The sequence below is a fragment of the Microtus ochrogaster genome, unplaced genomic scaffold (assembly GCF_000317375.1).
Source record: "Microtus ochrogaster isolate Prairie Vole_2 unplaced genomic scaffold, MicOch1.0 UNK14, whole genome shotgun sequence".
Lineage (NCBI taxonomy): Eukaryota > Metazoa > Chordata > Mammalia > Rodentia > Cricetidae > Microtus > Microtus ochrogaster.
The window spans coordinates 5382845-5390443 of record NW_004949112.1 but is presented as its reverse complement, the minus strand read 5'-3'; positions in this window follow the sequence as shown (position 1 = coordinate 5390443).

The window sequence follows — 7599 nt, the reverse complement described above, 5'->3', positions numbered from 1 at the left end:
AGCTGGGGGAGGGGGGTTTGTGCTCTCTTCCGGGACAATCCGCCCCTGGATAGCACATACTTACCCATCCAGATGGAACTCCTCAGTACCTAAACAGGGCGAAAATGTCAATTTTAAATCTTACATTATTTGGTCTTTTAGATTGTTCTTTTACTTATGCATGTGAGGTTATCATTTTTTTTGTCTTTCATGATTTGATACTTCCAAATTGTATTGGTCATCAATATTCCACCTTAAACAAAAACAATTTCTATATCCACATACAGATTGGAGGTCATTTACATTGTTTTCTGTTTAGTCAATTATGAATAAATTTCTATATTCAGTCCTTTGAATACATAAATTTTAAACCCTTCTGAGTAAATACCATCAGATATCAGATCTAGCTGTTATGACAAAGTAATGTAAATGGCCAAGCCCCATCAAAGTTGAGTCACCATATAGCAGTCCCATCAACACTGGGTGTGGCTCTTCACCCTCCATCCTCGGTAGCATTTGGTGTCCTGGGGAATCTGCATTCACCTTCTGCAGAAGAATGCTCTTGAGCTGACACAAAGTGTTCTCTTAGTGTTTACTCCAGAAGACACGTTGCAGAACATCATGCCATACACTGATATTTCTTCAGTATGTCTTCTTTGGTGAGATAACACTTCTAATCATTTCCTTATTTTTGTTAAACTGAGAAAAAAATTAGCTTTCATAATTGATATTTGGACCATGGAAAGATGACTCAATGATTAAGGGCATATACTATTTCTTCAGAGAATCTTAGTTCATTTCAGTGCCCATATCAAGTGACTCACAACCACTTATAACTCCAGTGGGCATCAAACGCTCTCTTCTGGCCTCTGCCAGTACCTGCAATCAAATTCAGATACACACATGCACACAGACATACACATAATTAAATTTTCTGAACAAGTCTTTAAAATTGGTATGTAATGTCTTAGAGAAGCATAGGCAAGCAAGTCTCATGATGCAAAAACATTGAGATCTGAACATATAGAGGATGTTGATAAAATGTTTTCATTCAAAATCCCGAGTTGTGATGCCTATTCAAGCTATGTGTAATATCAGAATACAAGCTCTATATAATTTCCCAATTGATCAGATGGAATGATCAATCAACTTTATCTAGATATTATAAACATTTTGATTTAGTAAATAATTTATCTTGTTCTAAGAAACTCCTAACCCAGCTCTCTATCTTAAATAATATTTTCTCATTATTATTTCTTTACATAAGAAGACTTAGATAATAGGGAGAGGAGAAGGGAATTAGTTTTCTATTTGTTTAACATATATTAAATAATTGTGGTTAGTTCTGTTTTAGGTTAAGAGAACTGCAGAATAAATTAGCAAATAGCAAGGGGTACTAGAATGTTGGATATGTCTGATTTTATACAAACATGTGAGGCAGGTTCACAGGAAGAATGTTAAAAATATAAACTCAACAAATAGCATGGTTGATGAATTAGAGGAATATTTGAAAAGGCACTGAGCCTGAAAAGCTGCCTCAAGGAGGATCAGGCCTGAGGAAATGGCAGTGACAGTGGAGACCTGGGCTTGTAGAATCTTCAAATACTAAAGAAAGAATGGTCGCAAAGGCTGTGTGTGAGGAAGACATGAATTGTGCATGTTTGAGAAAAATATGGAAATCCATTCCAGTTAGAGCTCCTGAATGAGCAGTGATGGCCAATCTCTCAAGTTGCTCAACTCCTATTTATGTTTTTTTAAAAAAAAAAAAAAACATAAAAATTTTGCATACAAAATAAAATCTCTTTACATCAGCCCCTCATTAAGCTTCACAGGAACTAAGCAATGAAAAGTTTGCAGCACCATAGTCCCGAAGGCAATTCAATATTAAACAGTAAATACTAGACTATAAGATGAGTACAGGAAACTCTAACCAAATTATAATGTTTCCTATGATAGCTATTACAAAAGACAATAAAACATTACCTTGTATATCATTCCTATATTTGTTCCTATTAATATTACCTTGAATTTGTTGGGGAAAATGAGGTCCTGTTTGGCTATTTTAGAACATCTTGCAGCCAGGAATAACCTCCCAACATAGACAATACTAGAGAAATGTCAGCAATAGCCCAGCAGGAATTCAGGGATATAATTGGTTTCTCAATAAAAAGGCAAGAAAGTAGAGGTATTACCCTGCCTAGCTCCATCTCATCCTTGAATGCTTCTCTGATTTGTAACTGAGAACCAGCTGTCTTGAAACTGCTAGAGTTCAAGCCATCTTCTCTGACAACACAGCCAGGTGGCTAAACACAGGCTAGAAACAGCAAATCTCCCCAATTACAGTAGGACAGGAAAGCAGTTCAGTTGTTTGAAGATTAACAGGGCTTTCTGATACTCACAGATATAGCCTTAATTGCTACAACTAATTGTGTTGGTTAAATGAAATGCCAGGCGCAGCTTCATTTACTTCTTCTAAAGGGTAATACACACCATTCTTGTTTCTAATGCAATTGCTCTGAGCTCAATGAATAGGCAATAGGAACAGAAATAGGCAATGTTTATGGGACTTTTACGGGGCCAAGCAAAGTCCTAGTAATCATGTCAGCCATGCACTGAGGTCAATGTGGTTGCCACTCTCATTGTACAGAAGAGGTTTCTGAGATAGAGGAGAATGGAAGCAGGAACCCACGGCCACATAGCTCAAAAGAAGCAGAAGAGAGTTCAACCTGGGCCACAGAAACTGACTGTAATCACTCCTTGGCCTGTGTCCTAGAACTAAGGAGCTAATCGATGGTTCCACAGAAAAACTGGAATTTTGTGTACTATCTTTGAATCTTTCATAATCATTGTAAAAATAAGTTAATGTAACCAAGGCTATATGTACAATGTGTGCATGCATTTATATATTGTATAGTATATTACATTTATGTATATGTTTAAAATATGCCACATATATTTACATTAGTATATGTGTTTTATATGCATGCAAGTTCACTATACATTAATTTTTATTATTATATTTTGAATGAATAGTCAACATTGATTGATGGATTATTGGGAAATTTTCATATTATTGATAAAAATAGTTCCTTTAGAACCACTGGAATGGAGAACAGCTAAGTGACTCAATTTTTATTCCTTTAGAATGCTATTTTAAGGAAAACAGTGACAGATTGTTAAGAGACCAAATTAAAGGACAACCTGCTAATTAAATTTATTGAACACAGTGTGTTTGTGTTTTTTTTTTTTTTTTTTTGGAGACTGGGAGCTGTATAAATATTTGGACACCGCCTCTGCAGCTGTCAAATGCTGTTCTTGAGTGGGAGGCCCAATTCACTACTATGGCAGAGTTTCTGTGTCCTGCTGAGGAAAGAAACTCCCAGCAAGCTGCATTCCAGAACGCCAGCAGCTGCAGTCTGTCGGTTCAAGGCTGTGAGGATGCAGGGAGCAGACTCCATACCAAAAGGACTTGGAGCAGAGAAAGCAAGCAGGCATACTTCTTCAGCGACCACTGCCTCACATTTTACATGCTGTGCTATGACTTACTTAGCTGCTGACATTTCCTTAATCACTAATTGTAGTCATGTGATGCCCCAAGTGTGTATAAATACATATGACAATGATGGTCCTATCAGCAGGGCTTCTTAGGGTTTCTTCTGATTTGATATCACTGTTAAAGTATCAATACATTATTCTCCATTTTGAGGCTATATTAACAAATGAATGCAAAATTCACATATTTAAAAATACGTTATTTTATACATTTATTATATATAATATATATTTAATAAGTATCACATATATGTATCCTGGAGAATATATATGTCATATATATATATATATATATTACTTTATCTAAATAAAATGAATAAATTCCACACCAGCATTTAAATCAATTTATAAATTATGTGAGATACACACCCAATTCATTAGCATGCTGATTTTTGATTTTAAGGAAGACTTCCTTCATATCCTATTATTATATAAAATGGCATCATCACTCAAAAGTCTACTGTGGTGGGTAAATCATAAATATCTTCACATTACCTGGCATTTAAATACTTAGTTCCCAGATGGTGGCTGTTTGGGAAGGATTAGGTGGGGCCTTGTTGGAGGATTTGTCATTGGAAGTTGCATTTGAGGTTTCAAAAGGTTTACACCATTTTCTGTTAGTATTCTCTGCTTCCTGTTTGTGGCTCAAAATCTGAGCTCTGAGCTGCTTCCCTAAATAATTCTTTCCTTCTATAAATTGCCTTTGTTTGTGTTGTTTTATCACAGATATAGAAAATGAATGAAGCTTTTCTCTACCTTCTCATTTTTTCTCCAGTGAACCTAAAGTGTTCAGTGTGGATTTGTTTCTGTATTCATATCCTTTAGAATGGAAGTTTCTCTTAGACACTGATGTAGATTTAACACCTTGAGTGCCACGTAGCATTTTTAGGTACTCACAGGATGTTCAGTGACCAAACTAATGAGCACAACATTCTAAATTCTTTGTGAACTGAATTACAGACAAGTGAAAATGCATATGACTGACAAGTGCACAATGGATGGCTCATTTCACATTTGTGAACTGTGGGAAGCACAGAATGTGATTAGTCCCACCACACAATTCCATTCCTTTCTTTCTCCACTTTGACTTCACAATTTAATCTGGACAGTAAGAAAATCACATTTAATAGTCAAATACCATACTTTTTAGAGTTATTTTGACAATTCTAAGTCATTGACTATACATTGAAGTAAGTATATACGGGTTATTATGCTTGATTCCAACATAATGTGCCATAGAATTTTGTTTAAAATTTGATTACAAGGTCTTGGGAATACTTACTGGAATAATGGTTAAATATAGATGATTAATTATTATTACTTTATCTTTTGCTAACTACCTCCCATTACGTTACATTGTGTGTACAATATCAAGAGAACATAGGAGTGTTGAGCAAGATTTCTTCTCTCACCCCTGAAGCAGGAGATCTAAAAGTATCCAAAACACAAGACCAGCTCTGCGAAGAGGGGGCTTGCAAGATCATTTGGTACTCAATGTTAGACTGAAGAGCTAATAAATTATAAGAGGAAAAACAAAACTTTTATTGTCTGAGTTTTTCTCAGGAGATTTGAACAAATATCTACTCTCTTCAGGTAGTGAAAAGAAGACAGAGATCAAAGAAAAAGTTCAATGGATGCCTAGTTTAAGGAATCAGTGAGTTTGTTAGATTAGCTTACAGGGTAGGTTAGCCTTTACTAAGAAGAGCATGGGTGGTTAAAAGTGTCAGTATCACCAAAACCCCATCCCATCATGGGTGATGACAAGTGAAAGCTGTGTCCCTGCAGCTCCCCACAAATGTCCAAGATGGACAACAGTGGATCTCACCATGGGCAGGGAATATGTAAATCTTAAATTTCAAGATTTCCTGAGACTTGTGAATCATTTCAAGGGTCTTGTAGGTTTTTTTTTTTTTTTTGACTTTTAGAGTCTAATTTACATCCCTCCAAAATGTGATGTCTAACTTTAGAGGAAATTGCTACATATATTCACCCATTAAAAGTTTTATGTGGCTAAAGGGCCATCTTCCTCTGATCAGGTGACAATCATCCTGTGGCTGAAAGGATGGGCAAGACGTCTGGTCATGAGCCTCACGTACTTACTTCACATCCCTGGAAGACGTCTGATCATGAGCCTCACGTACTTCTACATACGGCGGTGGTCTCTTCCTAAGTTACACTTAAAATTTTGGTGAACTCTTATGTTTTATTTCAAGTGAGTGTTAGTATACTTTTCCCACATGATTTACAAAACATTACATGGATATTTTTGGTATTATTTCAGATATGGATGCTGGATATAAAATACTTTACTTTGAAATATAAAACAGTTCATCATATTTACTTTAAAATTAAGTTATCAAACATAGCAAATCTGTCTATAAATATATCTAAAATGGCATTGCTTCTCATGATTTTTTAGGTACTTTTAAATATTTTGATAAGGTTTAATATATATCATGGGCTTTCCTGATACTCTTTCTATAGCCCAGGATGTCCTAGAATATCTGATCCTGTTGCATAAGCTTCCAAATTTCTTGTTCACTGGTAATGCTACAACAGACAGGCTGTTTTCTGTGATTAGTTGCTTGCCTCTACCTCTAACAATTAGATTTAGATTAATGTTCTCTGTATTGTGGAAATTAGGCAAATTACATGTGGAAACAAATCTTTGAAAGTACTTTCTAATGATTTTGATGATTTAAAAATTATTTTTGTTGGGGAGTAAGAGAGACGGCTAACCAGTTAAGAGCACTGGCTTTCAAATATAAGGATAATGGGTATAGAAGAAGGATAAGAAGTTCAACTCAATAGCACAGAAAATATATTTAACAATTCATAGAAGAAAACATTTCCAACCTAAAGGAAGATATGCCTATGAAGATACAAGAAGTTTCCAGAGCACCAAATAGATTAGATCCAAATAAAAAGTTTTCTTGCCACATAATAATCAAAACACTAAACATACAGAGTAAAGAAAGAATATTAAGAGCTGAAAAGGAAAAAGGCCAAGTAACATATAAAGGTAGTTCTATCAGAAACACACCTGACTTCTCCTTGGAGACAATGAAAGCCAGAAGGTCAAGCATTATGCAGACATCAAGAGACCACAGATGCCAGCTCAGACTACTATACCCAGCAAAACTTTCAATCACCATAGAAAGACAAAACAAGATATTCCATGACAAATCTAGACTTTACCAATACCTAGCTACCGAGCCCTACACAAAATACTAGAAGGAAAACTCAAAACCAGGGAAGTTGGCTACACCAACAAAAACACGGGCAATTAATGGTCTCATAGCAGCAAATCCCAAAGAAGAGAACACATATATTAACATCACCAACAATGAAAACTAAATTAGCAGGAGATAGCAATCACTGGTCATTAATATACCTTAATGGAAATGGATTCAACTCACCTATAAAATGGCATAGGATAACAGATTGGATATGAAAACAGAATCCATCATTCTTCTACATATAAGACACACATCTCAACCTCAAAGACAGATATTGCCTTAGAGCAAAGAGTTGGGAAAAATATACTAATCAAATGGAACTGGAAACAACCTAAATGCCCCTTGACCGAAGAATGGATAAGAAAAATGTGGTACATTTACACATTTACACAATGGAGTACTACACAGCAGAAAAAATAATGGCAAATTGAATTTTACAGATTCAAATGGATGGAGCCAGAAAACATTATTTTGAGTGGGGTAACCCAGACCCAGAAAGACAATTATCACATGTACCCATACATAAATGGTTTTTAAACATAAAACAAAGAAAACCAGCCTACAAACCACAATCCCAGAGAATTTAGACAACAATAAGGACAGTAAGAGAGCCTTACATTGATCTGATCTACATGGAAAGTAGAAAAAGACAAGACCTCCTGAATAAATTGGGAGCATGTAGACCTTGGGAGAGGGTTGAAGGGGAGAGGGGAGAAGAAGGTAGGAGAGAAGAGAAAAATGTAGAGCTCAATAGAAAAAATTCTACTAAGAAATTTAATTTTCTAAAAAATCTTAAAAGCTTTTATGTGATATAAAATGTGCATGCAGC